The sequence below is a fragment of the Alligator sinensis genome, unplaced genomic scaffold (assembly GCF_000455745.1).
Source record: "Alligator sinensis unplaced genomic scaffold, ASM45574v1 scaffold147_1, whole genome shotgun sequence".
Lineage (NCBI taxonomy): Eukaryota > Metazoa > Chordata > Crocodylia > Alligatoridae > Alligator > Alligator sinensis.
In genome coordinates this window covers 91992-106870 of record NW_005841847.1, presented here as the reverse complement: position 1 = coordinate 106870, position 14879 = coordinate 91992, and the positions used below count along the sequence as shown (strand labels likewise).

The 14879-nt window shown below is 43.5% G+C and overlaps 1 protein-coding gene across 6 annotated transcripts in view; it reads right to left on the bottom strand.

Annotated features, from left to right (window-relative positions):
* The window catches only part of ADAM22 (ADAM metallopeptidase domain 22), a 126279-nt gene that overhangs the window by 98303 nt on the left and 13097 nt on the right, over nucleotides 1-14879 (bottom strand). For 5 of the 6 annotated variants that reach the window (XR_003094878.1, XM_025208141.1, XM_025208146.1 and 2 more), the window contains exon 2: nucleotides 774-856. The gene's annotated coding sequence lies outside the window, so the exon portion shown is untranslated. Of the gene's footprint in view, nucleotides 1-773; nucleotides 857-1127; nucleotides 1176-14879 lie in introns of those variants that run through there. The other variant, XM_025208137.1, reaches the window with a different exon arrangement.

The window sequence follows — 14879 nt, the reverse complement described above, 5'->3', positions numbered from 1 at the left end:
TACCAAACTTTAAAAAAATCAACAAATTTAACTGGAACAATATGAAATCTGGTAATATAGTTCAAAATGTCATACAGAAATTAAAGAATGGTTGGAGATGAAAAATAATCAAATCAGTGAAGATCCTCTTCATATAAAAGTCCTGCCCTTCAGCAAAACTGGAGGGAAAAGAGCAGCTTATAGCAATGTTTTTAAATGTGGCTATTTGTAGACTGTTGCCACAGCCTCAGTACTGGAGCTTCAGAGAATCTGTAATTCCTAATGAAATCAAGAGAGGTGGTGGTTACTTGGTTCCTCTGAAAATCTGATCTTTAAAACAGGTCCAAAAGCATACTAAAAATCCCAAATAGTTTATCTCAGTGAGATCCTCAGATTGAAAGTGCTATTAAATGCAACATTATGGTACTTACTATTAAAATGATGCAAAAATTTAACTTACTGTCTAGGATCTCATCTTATCATTCAGATTTACATACAATTTGTCATGTCTTAAGCACCAGCTCTGCAGGTAAATCTCTACAGCTAGTGTCTTTGTGAATGAAAGGTGAGCAAAAACACAACTCACTGACATAGTTTTCTTTTATAAAACAAGTCATGATAAAACAGACATATCACGCTACTCACCACAGTAAATAGAAAAAAGCAAAATATCTCTTTAAGTGGTTAAACACAAAAATGGTATTCAAGCAACACTGTGTGTGTGTGTAATATATGTATATTATACATATACATATATGCACATCCCATTAAAAGAATAACTTGGGAAAACTTACTGAAGTCCATGGCATGTCGACAATGCAACAAACGATTCAGGATTTCCTCGAATTTGGCCCTGGTAATAGCAATGCTCTCCTCCCTGCAATTGAAAACAGAGAATATGAAACTACCTTGTTCTAGAGCATCACATGCATGTCATGGTATTGCAGTGATTATGTTGCCAAGCCTGTCATCTTGGTGCCTAAAGTTCACTGTCACTCAGCATCAAGAGAAAGAAAACTGCTGCAGAAAAAGAAAAACAGAAAACAATTAAAAAAGAATGAGTCATAAACATACCTAGTGTGCTGAACTGAAAGGAAACTGAGTGTATAATCAAATGAGAAAGGAGAGCAATGAAACATAATACTTGCCCCTTCCTTCTCGTAAATAGTGGATACAGATGAACAAATAGGAGCTGAATCCTGCAGTTGTTACTCAACAAAATACCCACTGAAGTCAGTGAAAATCAGAACTGGGTCCCTAAACCAAGCTAAAACTCTACCCCCACTAGAATTATTTTGTATTATTAATTCCTATTAATTATTAACTTATTAATTATTAACTTATTAACTATTAATAATTAACTTAAAAGTTAACTAATTAACTTACCCAGGTCTGTTCTGTGTCATCTAAATTCTCCTGCTTCAGCAGAGGGGTCTTGCCATGGCTCTTAAAAACTATAATACTTAACTACATACACACATAATCACTTCTGGTGATGAGGGGCTCCCACCCCTATACAACCAGACATGGGAATATTTATGAGCATTTATCACAAGAGAATGCATAATAACTTTTCATTTTCACAAGCAAGCCGTGACTTGGGTGATAGTTTGAGGAAAAGCTGAAAGTCATTAACATGTCAAATTAAATGCACTCAGATTCTACCCTGCAAAACATTGTTTCATAAACAATAAACTCAGTCAAAATAGAAAAAATTACGATCTTTTATATAGTTTGAAAAGGAACTCTCCTTTGGTTTGGTTTTCTCTTTCTTTATGGGATCATCCAAATTGAGATTTTTTTAAAAAAGACTAATGATCTGAGATGGCTCAGTTTTCTGGGGAGCTGACTTAAGATGACTTACAGGAACCTGATTTCGAGAACACTGGTACTCAGCACTTTTTAGAAATAAAGCCAATCTCAGGCTGGGCATATAAAATCATTAGTCCACTGCAGAAATCTTCTCCTTAATATTTTATTGCTTGACTCAAAGACTTGATGTCATGGTATAGACCAGGGGTGGGCAATTATTTCGGGTGAAGGGCCGCTTATCCAGTTTTGGCAGGCTGTCGAGGGTCATGGATAGCCCCGCCCCTTGACAGATGCCCCGCCCCCTGGTCACCATTTTGGGACCAATGTCCCAATGTCTTTGGTCCCAAGGCATTGGGACATTGGTCCCATGTCCAGCACCAGTGGGGCCCAAAGCAGGGCACAGGCTGGCAGGGGTCTGTGGAGCTGGGTTGGCCTGCACCAGCAGGGAGAGGGGAGCTGGCCCGGCTCCATAGAGCCCCTGCCGGCCGGGACCCTGCACTCCTGCCCGGGCCGGGGCCCTGCCCTCCTGCCACCCTGCTCTGGGCCCCACTGGCACGGACCCTGGGACACCAGTGCGGGCCCCATGCTCCTGCTGGCTCCTGCACCTGCTCACTCCCAGTGCTCCCCAGCCCCACAGTACAGGCAGGAGGCAGTGCACAGCCCCAACCTCCTGTTCACTGGCAGGGAAGAAGCTGGTGCTGAGCATGGGGAAAAGTGGCCCCTTGACTGCCCCATGGCTGGCGCTGCCTGCTGCAGCTGCTCACAGCCCACACAGGGCTATCGTGAGCAGGCACAGGCAGCGCCACGCGGGCTGTGAGCGGCTGCTGTGCGGCTGCTGTGCGGGGCACCAGACACGGGGTGAGTGAGGGGCCGCTTTTCCCCACGCTCGGCACCAGCTTGTAACCTGGCTCTGGGCTCGCCTGTCAGGGCTGTGCACAGCAGCAGCAGCCCCCCCGCGTGCTGCGCCGGTCAGTGTTGGCTGCTGCTGCCTGCCCGGAGCACACACTGGGCAGCCCAGAGGCAGAGGTGGCAAACACTGCCCAGAACAGCAAGTGGGGGAGCTGCAGCTGCTGTTGCCACATGCAGTCCCAACAGGCAAGCACGGAGCCATGCAGGGCACAGGCTGGCAGTGGAGTCAGGTTACAAGGTGGTGTTGAGTGCGGGGCGGGGGGTAAAAGCAGCTCCTTGCCCACCCCATGGCAAGCACTCCGCACTGCAGCCACTCACAGCCCACCTGGGGCTGCCTGTGCCTGCTCAGGACAGCCCCAAGCAGGCTACAAGCGGCTGCAGCAGGAAGCACCAGCCATGGGGTGAGGAAGGGCCACTTTCCTCCATGCCGGGAAGGAGCAGGGAAGGAGCCCAGGGAAAAGTTGAACATGGGGGGCGGGGAAAGCGGCCCTTCCCCCACCCATGACCAGCACTCCCTGCTCCAGCCACTCGCAGCCTGCACAGGGCTGTCCAGAGCAGGCACAGGCATCCCCACGTGGGCTGCGAGCGGCTGCAGCACGGGGCACCAGCCACAGGGTAGGCAAGGGGCTGCTTCCCCCCCCCCCCCCCCCCGCGCTCAGCTTTTCCCTGGGCCACTTTTTCCCGGGCTCCTTCCCTGCTGGGGTCCTCCCCTGCCCTTCCAACCCAACCTTCCCACTTACCTGATGTTCTGGCGTGGGGCAGCCATGTGGTCCCAGGCCAGAAGCCCCTACTGGGGCTTCCGGATGGGGGGCAGGCAGGCCCTGCTGTTGTGGGGGCCCACTGGGCTTCTCCTGGGTCCTAATGCCCTTGGTTCCTGTCATTTTTGTCATTTTTGATAGGAACCAAAGGCAGAGAAATATTAATTTTCTAAATTTTTTAGGGGCCCCACGGGCCGGATAGAATGGCCTGGTGGGCCGCATCTGGCCCACGGGCCATACTTTGTCCATCCCTGGTATAGACCTTAAAACAGCCTGTACCATATATCTGAAGGTAGACAGTTCCTAGGATGGTTACTGCTGTAGAAATACTTAATATGTAATTAGATAGATTGAAGACTTGCTTCTTTTCATGCAGAGTACCCTTATGAAAAGGTTTCAATTAATCTATACTTCATTTTTATGCCTATTTGTTCTTGTATTTTACACCATCTCTTATTTCCTCTACTCCTTTGACAATGGCAGCCCCCACTGCCTACCAGTTTCACTCACAAGAACCCCTGTTTTCCATTGATGCCCTTTATGCATGAAGCATGGTCGCCAAAATACTGTGTAAAGCTACCCTATACACAAGTTCTCCACAGGATGTCTACAGGAAATGGTCACATTACACAAGGTAGATACACATTCAGTAGAAACCACTGCTATTAATCTTGTTTATAATCTTGCAGTTTATGAAAAGAATAAAATGGAATGGATTAAAACTAGCTATGTGCATGTCTGCCGAATATAAGGGCATGCTCTTGTTACTGTTTGTCTCATTCCCGCTGTTCTATTCCTTCCGTTTTTTTTATTATGCCACTAGTGGCATCTTTTTTTAATTAGTGAAGATACTATGGGCAGGAATTATCTTTTTTTTTCTTTGTTTATACATTACTTGGCATAATACAGGGCCCAGTTGTATGTAGGCCTTCAGAGCCTTCATGCAATAAGTAGTAAAAAAGAAAAAAAAACAGTGAGGAGTTAACACCCAAACAAATAATCAGCTAAATCACTGGTGCTTGACCTCCAGCCCATGGGCCAGATTCAGTCTACAAAGCCATGTTGTCTGACCCACAGAGCTGACGACACATCCAGAAATTTGGCAGCAGTGTCAATTAACACTGTCACTGCTCCCCGACCACCAAATGTCCAAGCTCTGCCAGCCAGACAGCATGGCCCTGCTCATGTGGCTAGGACAATGGGTATAATCAGGCACAGGGCCCAATCCAGCACTGGTATAGGGCTGTGGATAGGGTCAGGGTCTCAGCCAGGAGCTATCTTGTGCATAGGACCAGGGCCAGGGCCTGATCAATGTATGAGGCTGGGGTTTGATCTGGTGTTTGGGCCAAAACTCTGATCTGGCATGCAAGGCAAGGGCCATTCCAGCATGTGGGGCCAGGACCAGAGCCTGATGCAGCACACAGAGCTGGGGCCACGCGCTGGATCAGACCTGCAGACCATATCTTGCCTATAGACTGACCCCACACCACTCATTCACCTACTGGACTGAAAGGTTGGGCACCACTGAGCTAAATGAATTTTCGAAAGAGCTTATCATAAATATCTTTCCAATACACTTTTTGTTGAAGGTATTTCTGGGACAGGCATGTGGGTATGTGAATAATACTAGAAGGGATGGATGGAGCCAAATGGGATTTTGATTAGTTCTGGAAGGAATTTTGGTAATTAGTCAAGACTGCTTTAGCCTCATAAAAAGTAGTGGAATATATATCCGCAATGGTGCCTGAGGCTTACTTATTCCACAAAATGAAATCTATGTAACCAGGAACGACATTTTTAATTCAAAATATCTGAGCCTGCATAAATTATGTGTCTCAAAAAAGTGTTTTGATCTCTTTAATGAGAATCAAATAAAATGTCCCATGATTGTACTCCAAATGTTTTCATAATTCTTCAGTAAAATTATACCATAACAAATCTGTGGACAGAAATATGCTTTCCATCTACAAATCTAAAAGAAAAACAAAAATAGCTGAAAACAATCTTACACGTGTTTTCTAGAAAGAGCATATCTTGGATGTAAAGGTTCTATTTTATTAATTCAAGCAATTCAATTTGCTTATTTACTAAAGGTCACATAAATTCTGCTAGAAACATAAACAGAACTGAGATATCTGGACTCCAACCATATTTTTTACCACTGTAGAATGTTCTTCCTCACATGTCAACATATAAGGGGCAATTTTATGATGGGCTCTCTTCTTATTCTTGGAGACAATGCAGAAAGCCAAAAGAAGACTGAATAAATGTATAGGTATACCTAGAAATACCTGTTACCCATGTGTCCTTAGTTATAAAGATCCGTGGAAATGACAGACCTTGCCTTCAAGACTCTCTTAAATCAGGAACCAAGTGCTTGCCACAATCACACTTAATGATCATAGAGACGGACAGAATGGAGGAGGATGTGTCAAAGTGAAACTGTGTGCACTCAGCATTTGAAGGCCCAGGGAGGAAAAGTAATTATTCAAAATGCTGCCTGTTGGACTGTCTCACAGGATAAAGAGGACCTCCAGCAAGGCTGCCACCACACATGGTAAAAATGGAAGAAAAGTTTGTGCAGGAATTTCCAAACTATGGTGCACCTACCTCTGGTAGTAATTTGAGTTTCAATTCCATCAATATGTAGCAGAAAGCCCCCTTTTCATCTTGCCTGCATTTGCTCTCCCCTCTTTGGATATGTTTCTCTTTTTCTACCTTTTCTTCCTTCCTCTCTCTTTCACTTTAAGATAAGGAATTGTGTTTTAAAATTTCTGTGCGCGCATTTTGTATCTCCCCTTGTATTTTGGTATTTTTATCTATTTGTGTGCCATGGCATTTGTAGCTTATATTTTATACTCCTCACCTTTCAACTTTCAACTGAATGTGTTTCATAAGTAAATTATACATTGTAACAATGTTAACAAGGGCAGGAATCAAACTGCCCTTCCCTGTATCAGGCTGGCCCCTGAAAGAGCGAGTGAATCAGCGATTGAATGTGTAACGTGATTGAATGTGTAACATAGTAGCAGATAGCAATTATCACCTGGAAGCTGCAGATCAACCAACGGAAGAACTCAAAAGAAGACAATGCAACAACCGGGAAATCTCTAAACGTCACTGATCAAGGGCTAGAAGCCCTGGCCTGAGTTAAAAAACGCCAGAGACCAACTTTGGGAGTGGTCGATCTGGAGATATTCAGCCCCAGAGCCCTATTCTAAATTCATCAACAGACTCCCAAACCTGCACATACATGCGGACGATCCCTGGAGCTGACAGATGCCGTCCAGTAGCCACCGAGTGGGGGGGGAAGTCCCATGAGGGTCAATGACCCCTGGATTGGGCAAACCTGAAAACTGGGGAGTCACCAAAGTCTGCCAAGGACAGATAAAAGGCAGTGAAAAGTGACCTTCAGGGGTGCCCTCTTGATCTCCAACTCGACCAGACCTGTCCAGCCAGAAGGACCAGCCGGCGACCCCCTTCTGGAAGATAACACCACGCTGAAAGAAGCCTCAACAACAGACTCCAGCGCTTGTCGGATAGGTATACCTGACTGTAGCCTGCTACTGTGTGTGTGTGTGTATGTGTGTGCATGTGTGTGGGGGGACCAGCCCCAAGGTTTATGATTACAGTGTTTCAATCCGCCTAATAAACTAGAATTTTAAGGATCCCGAGTTGGACATTTGTAGCCAACAAATACACTTCAAAAATGTTTTTAAGGTGGTTGTACGTGAACCAGTAAACCTTGGGATCCCTGGTCTAATGGTTAAAAAAATAAATGGTATAAATCAGGACAGTTGGGCTAGACTCAGTAAGGATAGATAGCATGTGACCTTGGGCTAGAAATTTCCTCTCCTTTGCCCTACAACAGTGTTGAGTCTCAAACCATCACAGCTTGCAAGGAATACTAAAGTGTTTTGATGGAAAATGTTATAATAATGTAAGAACTAATGTAACAGAATACATAACACAGCATCAGAGACTATTGAAAGAGCTAGCATAATCATAGAATCATAGAAATTAGGGTTGGAAGGGACTTCAGGAGATCATCTTGTCCATCCCCCTGCTCAAAGCAGCACCATCCCCAACTAGATCATCCCAGCCAAGACTCTGTCTAGCCAGGTCTTAAAAACCTCCAAGGACAGAGAGTCCACAACCTCTCTGGGTAACCTGTTCTAGTACTTTACTACCCTCCTCGTGGGAAGTAAAGTACTGGAAGTAAAGTACTGGAAGTTTCCTCGTGGGAAACTTTTTCCTAATATCTAACCTAAACTGCTCTTGCAGCAACTTGAGACCATTGATCATTGTTCTGTCATTTGTACCCACTAAGAACAGTTTAGCTACATCCTCTTTGTACCACCCTTCACATAGCTGAAGGCTACTATTAAATCCCCCTTCAGTCTTCTCTTCTCCAGGCTAAATAAGCTCAGTTCCCTCAGCCTCTTCTCATAAGTCATGTGCCCCAGCCCCCTAACCATTTTCAGAGCCCTCCACTGAACTCTCTTATATTGTCTACATCCTTTCTGAAGTGCAGGGTCCAAAACTGGACACAGTACTCCAGATGTGTCCTCATCAGTGTTAAATAGAGGGAAAGAATCACTTTCCTCAATCTGGCGGCAACACTCCTATAAATCAGCATGAATATCTGCATTCATCCCTTAACAGAGACACTCAGAAAGATCAGTGCTCTGTCCCTCACTCTCTGTTCCACCCAGATCTGTAAACTGACTGAGAGAAACTGAGGAAAGTCCTGAAATTCAGATATTCTTGAAAATCTTTTGGTGGCATTTGATTATTAATATTTTTCATAAAGGTAACATTGTATTTCAGTAAACAGTGGGAAGAGGTTTATTGTGCAGACTTGTTTTGCTTGCTTTGTTTTCTTTTTAAGGGGAAGCCTAATTACCTCCTATTTAAAGACAACCACAGTATCATCCTGCTTTCCCAAAGAAATATTAATATACCCCATCAACAATCCAAACTTTTTTCTTGGGTTTCATCAACACACTGGACAAGGATCTAGCTCACTGGTGATGATGAAGTGATTCAGTTCCCTTAATGTAATTATGCTATTAGCTAGTAAAACAGAGTGAAAATTAGCACCATGTTTGTCTTCCCATGTTCTAATACTAAAACTAGTCAGTCAGATCAGTCTGATTTCTAGGGCCTTACTAGAAAAAGACAATAACTGACAATTCTGTTTTGGTGACTTTTACATCCTGCCCTTTCCCAACCAGTGCCACAAACACCCTGACCAGTTATGCTTCAAGAGTTTTGACTAATACTATTGTGGAAAATAAAAACAACTCTTTTGCCTTCCCAGTATGAATGTAACCGTTCTCCATGCTATTGCCAATGTAGTACAGAGCAAGTTTTCTGCCACAGGCACTGTGTCCCCATCCTCTGCTGCTTCTTACAGTTCCCTGCAGTTGACCCACCACTGTGATCTGCAAGGATAACTTGGACAAGGAGGAGGTGACCATGTATTGATTCTGGTAACTGAAAATTAGTATAATATTCTGTAAGAGCTCTCAGGAAGGCTCAACAGCAGGATCAATTAACACAATTAACCATTTTGACAGGAGTGAGGTTATGCCCTAACATCTATGCTTATACATATTACCATCAGTTTGATACTACTTACAAAATCCTGAACTGCCTAGGTTATAGTACTAAAGAATATTAAAAAATATCATTACTGCATGGCTTTTTAGAGTTGAAAGGGGCTCTTGCATGGTAGCTACATGGGTACATAGTTGGTATATATTAACACAAGGTAAGATATGCAGTTAGCCTATGTTAGCCCAGAGTAGAGTGGTTAAAAAGTTTCAATGCAACGTTATGGAGAAAAGAGAGACAGGACTCCATGCAAAGTAACTGCATCAGTACAGAGCTGAAAGGTTGAAAACCATTCTTAAGACAATGGTTTTAGCCAGCACTGTCCTCTCTCTTTCTTCTGCCAGGTGGTCTTCATACCAGCGATGGCCTGTAATATGCTCTACAAAGATGTCATTTAACCAGGAGGGTATCAGATACCATAACGCGCTTCATCAGTTCTGAGTAGCAGCAGGGTACTCTGCAGGCTCGCTGGATGCTCTTATTACTTGGGTCCCATGCTCCAAGTGCCCCAAAGATCAGTGCCTGCAACATCACAATACACCCCTTTTTCCTCAGGGTAACAGCCAGTAGCCTGTACTTGAACAGCTTTCATTCTTAAGCTTCAGAGAAAGTCTGCTCCTGGGTTTCAAACAGAATGGTCATGTCAATGATCAGGATCTTTTTGTTGTCCTCCTTTGCTACACCAATGTCCACATGCTGCTGGCTGTTACATCCTGGGACAACATGGTTCACAGCAGCTGTCAAGACAAATGCTGAGATAGCCCTCATCAAATAGTCCTATACAGCATTGTGATGGAGATGCCATGCTCTTGCATGAGGCTTGAAGCTATACAGGATGTAGGGCAGGTTCTCACCCTCCTAGCTGCACTTCTGGCACCTCTTATCCCAGTAGTCATAGCAGATGGTGCCATCGAGCGAGAAGCAGTTGGAAGGTCCCCATGGATGAAACACCAGTCTGAGAAGTGCATAAAGTTTCTGTGAGGCACAACATGGTTACCTCACCCTGGCCAGGTTTTGCCTTCAGGTCACTGATGTACTCGGCCCACATGGCAGTCTTTCAGGAAGCTCTCCAGGCAGGTCCTGACTCAGGGGATGATGGTGATTCAGTTGGCAGATGGGGCTGGGAGCAGCAAAACCCCCAGCTCCTGCCACTCCTCTCACAGTGTCCAACAGCGGACAATGTGCTTCTTGAGGCACTATATGGCATTGCAAGGTCAGCTCTGCTCCACACCAAGGCAAATTCCCTGCCATCTCACCCAAATTCACCCTCCAGCAACCCACTCAGGAACGTGGCCAGGTAACACCGTCCATTCTTGGACGGTGGCCTAGAGCTCCTCCTCTTGGTGGTTTCTTTCAGGACACCACCAGGAACGGTGCTCACCAGGGTGTCTAGGCAGCTCAGGAGGCAGAAGGTATGGGTGACAACTGAAATGTCACAGAGGTCTCCCATGCAAGGGACTTTAATGGCATCTCCCCCTCCACCCCCAGTAGAGGATGTGCAGGATCTGGAAGAGAAAACTGTCAACCTACCTCAATTTGCAGTAATATACTCCCCTTTTCTTTACAGCAGAGAGTTCCTTAGGGATCAGCTAATGACCAGCCTATTATCTGTCCACTGCCAGCTAATGATTAGCTTTTTAAAGAGCTAGCCATCCCAGGGTAACTGGCATTTAAATTACTGCCCTCAGTAAGCAGTGCTATTTAGAAATTCTTGAAGTCTCTCCAAGTTTTAACCCAGAGCTAACTGAAAACAAACATTCAGATATCTGTGTATTTTCTGATTATTTAAATGTTTATTTTTGAAGGGGAATGACTACAAACAAGGATTCAAATTAAAATCTTGTAAAATTGAAAAATATTTCTGAGATACTACTGCCCTACCCCCACCTTAAAACAGATTCTGGACTTAGCCTATGTTGGAATCTAGGCTCCTGAAAGGCAGGTATTGTAAAGGTTTGAATAAATATCTTTCATGTAGAATTAATGAAATTTGAAATCAAAGTGAGTGACCTTAGGTCAATCTTAGAAAGACAATTCTAACATTAGGGATGAAACAGCATCACCAACACTGAAACTCTGCATTAAAAAAATGTGTTTCAAGGCTGTGGGCACAATTATTTGAAAAAAAAATAAGTACATGCTTTTAAAAGTGCATGACAAAGGGGTTATTACAGATCTACTTTGGTTAGTCTATAAAGTGCAATCTACCCTGCCTTCTAAAAAGGTGTGATGCACACAGATGCACTATCATTGAAAATACTGTCCTATACCTGGCTTACAATGACCACTTTCAGCAGCAGACATGTGCTATTACTAGATTTCAGATTCTGAGTTCAAATGAGGTTTTGTGTTTATTGGTCAATAGCTACAGCTAAGATGCTCTGTACTCAGCTGGAGGATGTGGATGGCTATTTCATTTGTCAGCACACTGCCATCTGGCCAGGGAGCTGCACTAGCATCTACTAAGGAAATAGCCTTTTGATTTGCTTTCTTTCAGTGTCAGAGAAAAAATAGTCTTAAGCATCAGGGTGGATGGAGGAGAACAGGGCAACTTAAAGCCTCCTTCTACCCTTTAGTGTCACTATCAGTGTTAACTCAATGGAGTCCCTGCACTCCAGTTATCACAAGGGCAGTCACTATGCCAGGTTAACAAAACAGGGTGTTTGTTTAACCATGTAACTACTACTAAAGATATTGCCCATCTTGGGAAAAAAGATCCTAACTCTTGTGCTGCCCACAGAGTCCAAAAACTAAAATATCACTGGACTGCTCCTGCTGCCTCAGATGCTCGGAAGTGAAGAAAAAGGAAAAAAGAAAAATATTAATTGGTTAACACCCAAGAGTGAAATCCTTGCTCTTATGAAATCACTGGCAACATTCCCATCAACTTCAGAAAGCCCAGGATTCTAAAGGCAGTGCATATTTTAAACTTGTCATGCCTTTTATTTCCATGTCGTTCTTTTTTATTATTATTATTATTTTTTTTGTTTTGTTTTTACCTTTTTCTTTTTTAGGCCCGACTTTAGAACAATGAAAAAAAAATTCTTAATGAAACAGTTCTGGTGCTGCTAGGTTTTGGAAGAACAATTATTAGAAGAGGGAAGACAAAGTAATTAAACCTGCATTATCCTTATGTAAGTCATGAACTTAGAATCTTGCTCAGAAAAGACTCCTGCTGACAACGGATGTCACCTTTAATTTTTTACATTCTCAGTAGCAGGATTCACATAGAAACTAAACTAGTAATAATGCATCAGCTAATTTTTTACAAGCCTATTTTAATACCACTTGCAACCCTACAAGACCATTAGGTTGAAAAGATATAATATACATGAGGGCTAAGCTAGAGGAGTCTTGCATTAGTCCCAGATACCCCACAGAGGGCAGTAAATTTTACTGAAACCCAAAAGGAATTGCCTATTGCAAACAAAATAAAATGGGAAATACTGGGTGCATCTACACATGAAACTAGTGTGAGACAAACTCCAATTACAGCATGCTGAGAAAGGGTGGCGCAGCCCTGGCTAGCAAGGGGCCCAATAATTGCCAGCCTGGAGCTGCTCCACCCTGGCTCAGTCTGCTGCAGAATGGCTAGCCAGGGCACAAAGGTGCTACAGTGCAGGACTAGCCAGCAAGCAGCCCCCGCACTGTAGCACCCTTGAGCCCCAGCCAGCCCCAGGCACTGTCTGTACATACATTGCAGCACACTAAATAACTCTGCTGTAGGATAGTACTTGTGTTGGGCAGTACTAGCCTATGGTAGAGTTAGTTAGTTTACTCCGGTCTAATAGCACTGCACGTGTAGATGGTGACGCTTTACTGGATAGCTAATTATTCTACTCCACAATAAAGCATCTCATATAGACTTGTCCACTGAGACCTTCCCTGACCCATATTGATTCTAAATGACAGCACATGTCTAAAGCAAAAAATGTCCAGAGAAACCAAAAACGTGCAGAAATTTTAAAGCTTCATCAGCAACTGCAAAATAAATGGATTGCTGCAGTGTAGTGAGTTTCAAATAAATCAAGCATGCTGCAAAAGTTCTTTTAAAATTGTGTGTGTGTCATGTACGTGGGCAAAGGTGGGGACTCTTCTAAAGTCTAAGTAGGAAACAGAAACAGAAGAATGAATAGGGCTTCCTGGCTTATAAAGTCCAGCTCCCTGCTGTCACAAGTAACCATGCCAAATTATGCCTTTCAAAACATTACAAAGCTCCAATCTTGCTCAGTTCTTGACATCACTACTCATAGTGGAGAGCTGTTCAAAAACCTATTCTGTTGGTGAAATTTTTATAATTTCCAGACTAAATTTATTCATAGTCAGTTTATACTTATTAGTTCTTTTCTCTTGTTGGCTAAATTACTAAAACTCTTTTAGTCTTTTCTCATAAGGAAGGTCTTCATTCCCCTGATCACCCTAATTGCCCTTCTCTGCACCTGTTCTACCTGCAAGTAGTCAGTACCTATGAAAATGACAGGTTTACCTTTGTTGAACATTGGTGACCAGGAACTGCACACAGTGTTCAGGTTTAGGTCTTGCCAGGGCCATGTATGATGATGTTAATACTTCCCTGGCTGCTCTAGAAGTATCTTGCATATTATATAACCTAGGACTGCATTGGCCTTTTTCATGGCCATATCAGACTGGTGCCTAATAATCATTCTGATAGAGTAATGCAAATGTCTTCATTCATCTGCCATTTCCAACAGATAATCACCCAGCTTATAGCTAAAACTCTTATATTAGTCCTGGCATATTGTACTACTGAATTTCATTTCACTTCTATTTACCATTCCTCAGGGTCATCCATTTTTCTTGTATAACAGTATTTCCTTCTCTCTTTTGGTGATGTTCCCAACATTGTGTTGTAAGCACACAACCTATTGTATCCAGGTAGCTAATGAAACTACTAAATAAGATCAATCCAAAGACCAATTCTTGAGGAACTCCACTACTAACCTCTCCTTTTGAAAAGCCTAATTGTTATCTTCCTTTCACCCAGTTCCATTGTATTCTTCTATTAATCCCTAGCTTTTTTAGTTTAATTAATAATTTGCAACATGGTCCAAAAATCAAATGTTTTGCTGAATTCCGGACAGCGTTAAAGGGAGGCTTCAGATAACTCATGGGTATTCCTTTTTTAAATTCTTCCACCAAACTAAAGTGAGCATTGGAGTGGTTTTCTACTTTCTAATAAAGCAGCCTCCTCTTTGGTTGCTGCAAATATTGTTCCTACAAAAAGAACATTAGCACTTGTCACAACCCAAGGGTGTGATTTTTGTTTTGTGTGCGCTTTGGCACCACTGAATTATTTTCCCGCCAAATTGTAGCTTTCTTTGTATGGTGCATTTCTACTTTGCAGCTAAGAAATGCTCGTTGCAAAGAGTTCCTGCCATTTGTATTATAATTCGAGCCCCATTATTGGCTTGCATGAAATTATTCACACGTGGCGGCTAGTGATTGGCTTGCTAGCCGTATAAAAAGCTTGAGTGGTTTCCGCCCAAGTTGGAGGACTCCACGAACACCAGGAGGAGGAGACTTCACGCTGCGTGAAGATCTCTAAGCGCTGCGGAGCCTATTGGACCCAGCGTGAATATCAAGAAGGCAACAGGGGTCTGATCAGCCTCTAGCCTCTCCCCGTCGCCGTTCGCAATCCTTGACATATCCCTCTCCCTGCACGCAAAAGGACCCACGGAGCCAAGCAAACCTCGTGTGAGCCGAATATTGTCTGAGTCCTCAAACGAGGATTTAAGCGGAGCTGTACCTGGGAAACTGTCCAGCCTACACCGCGACCATCTT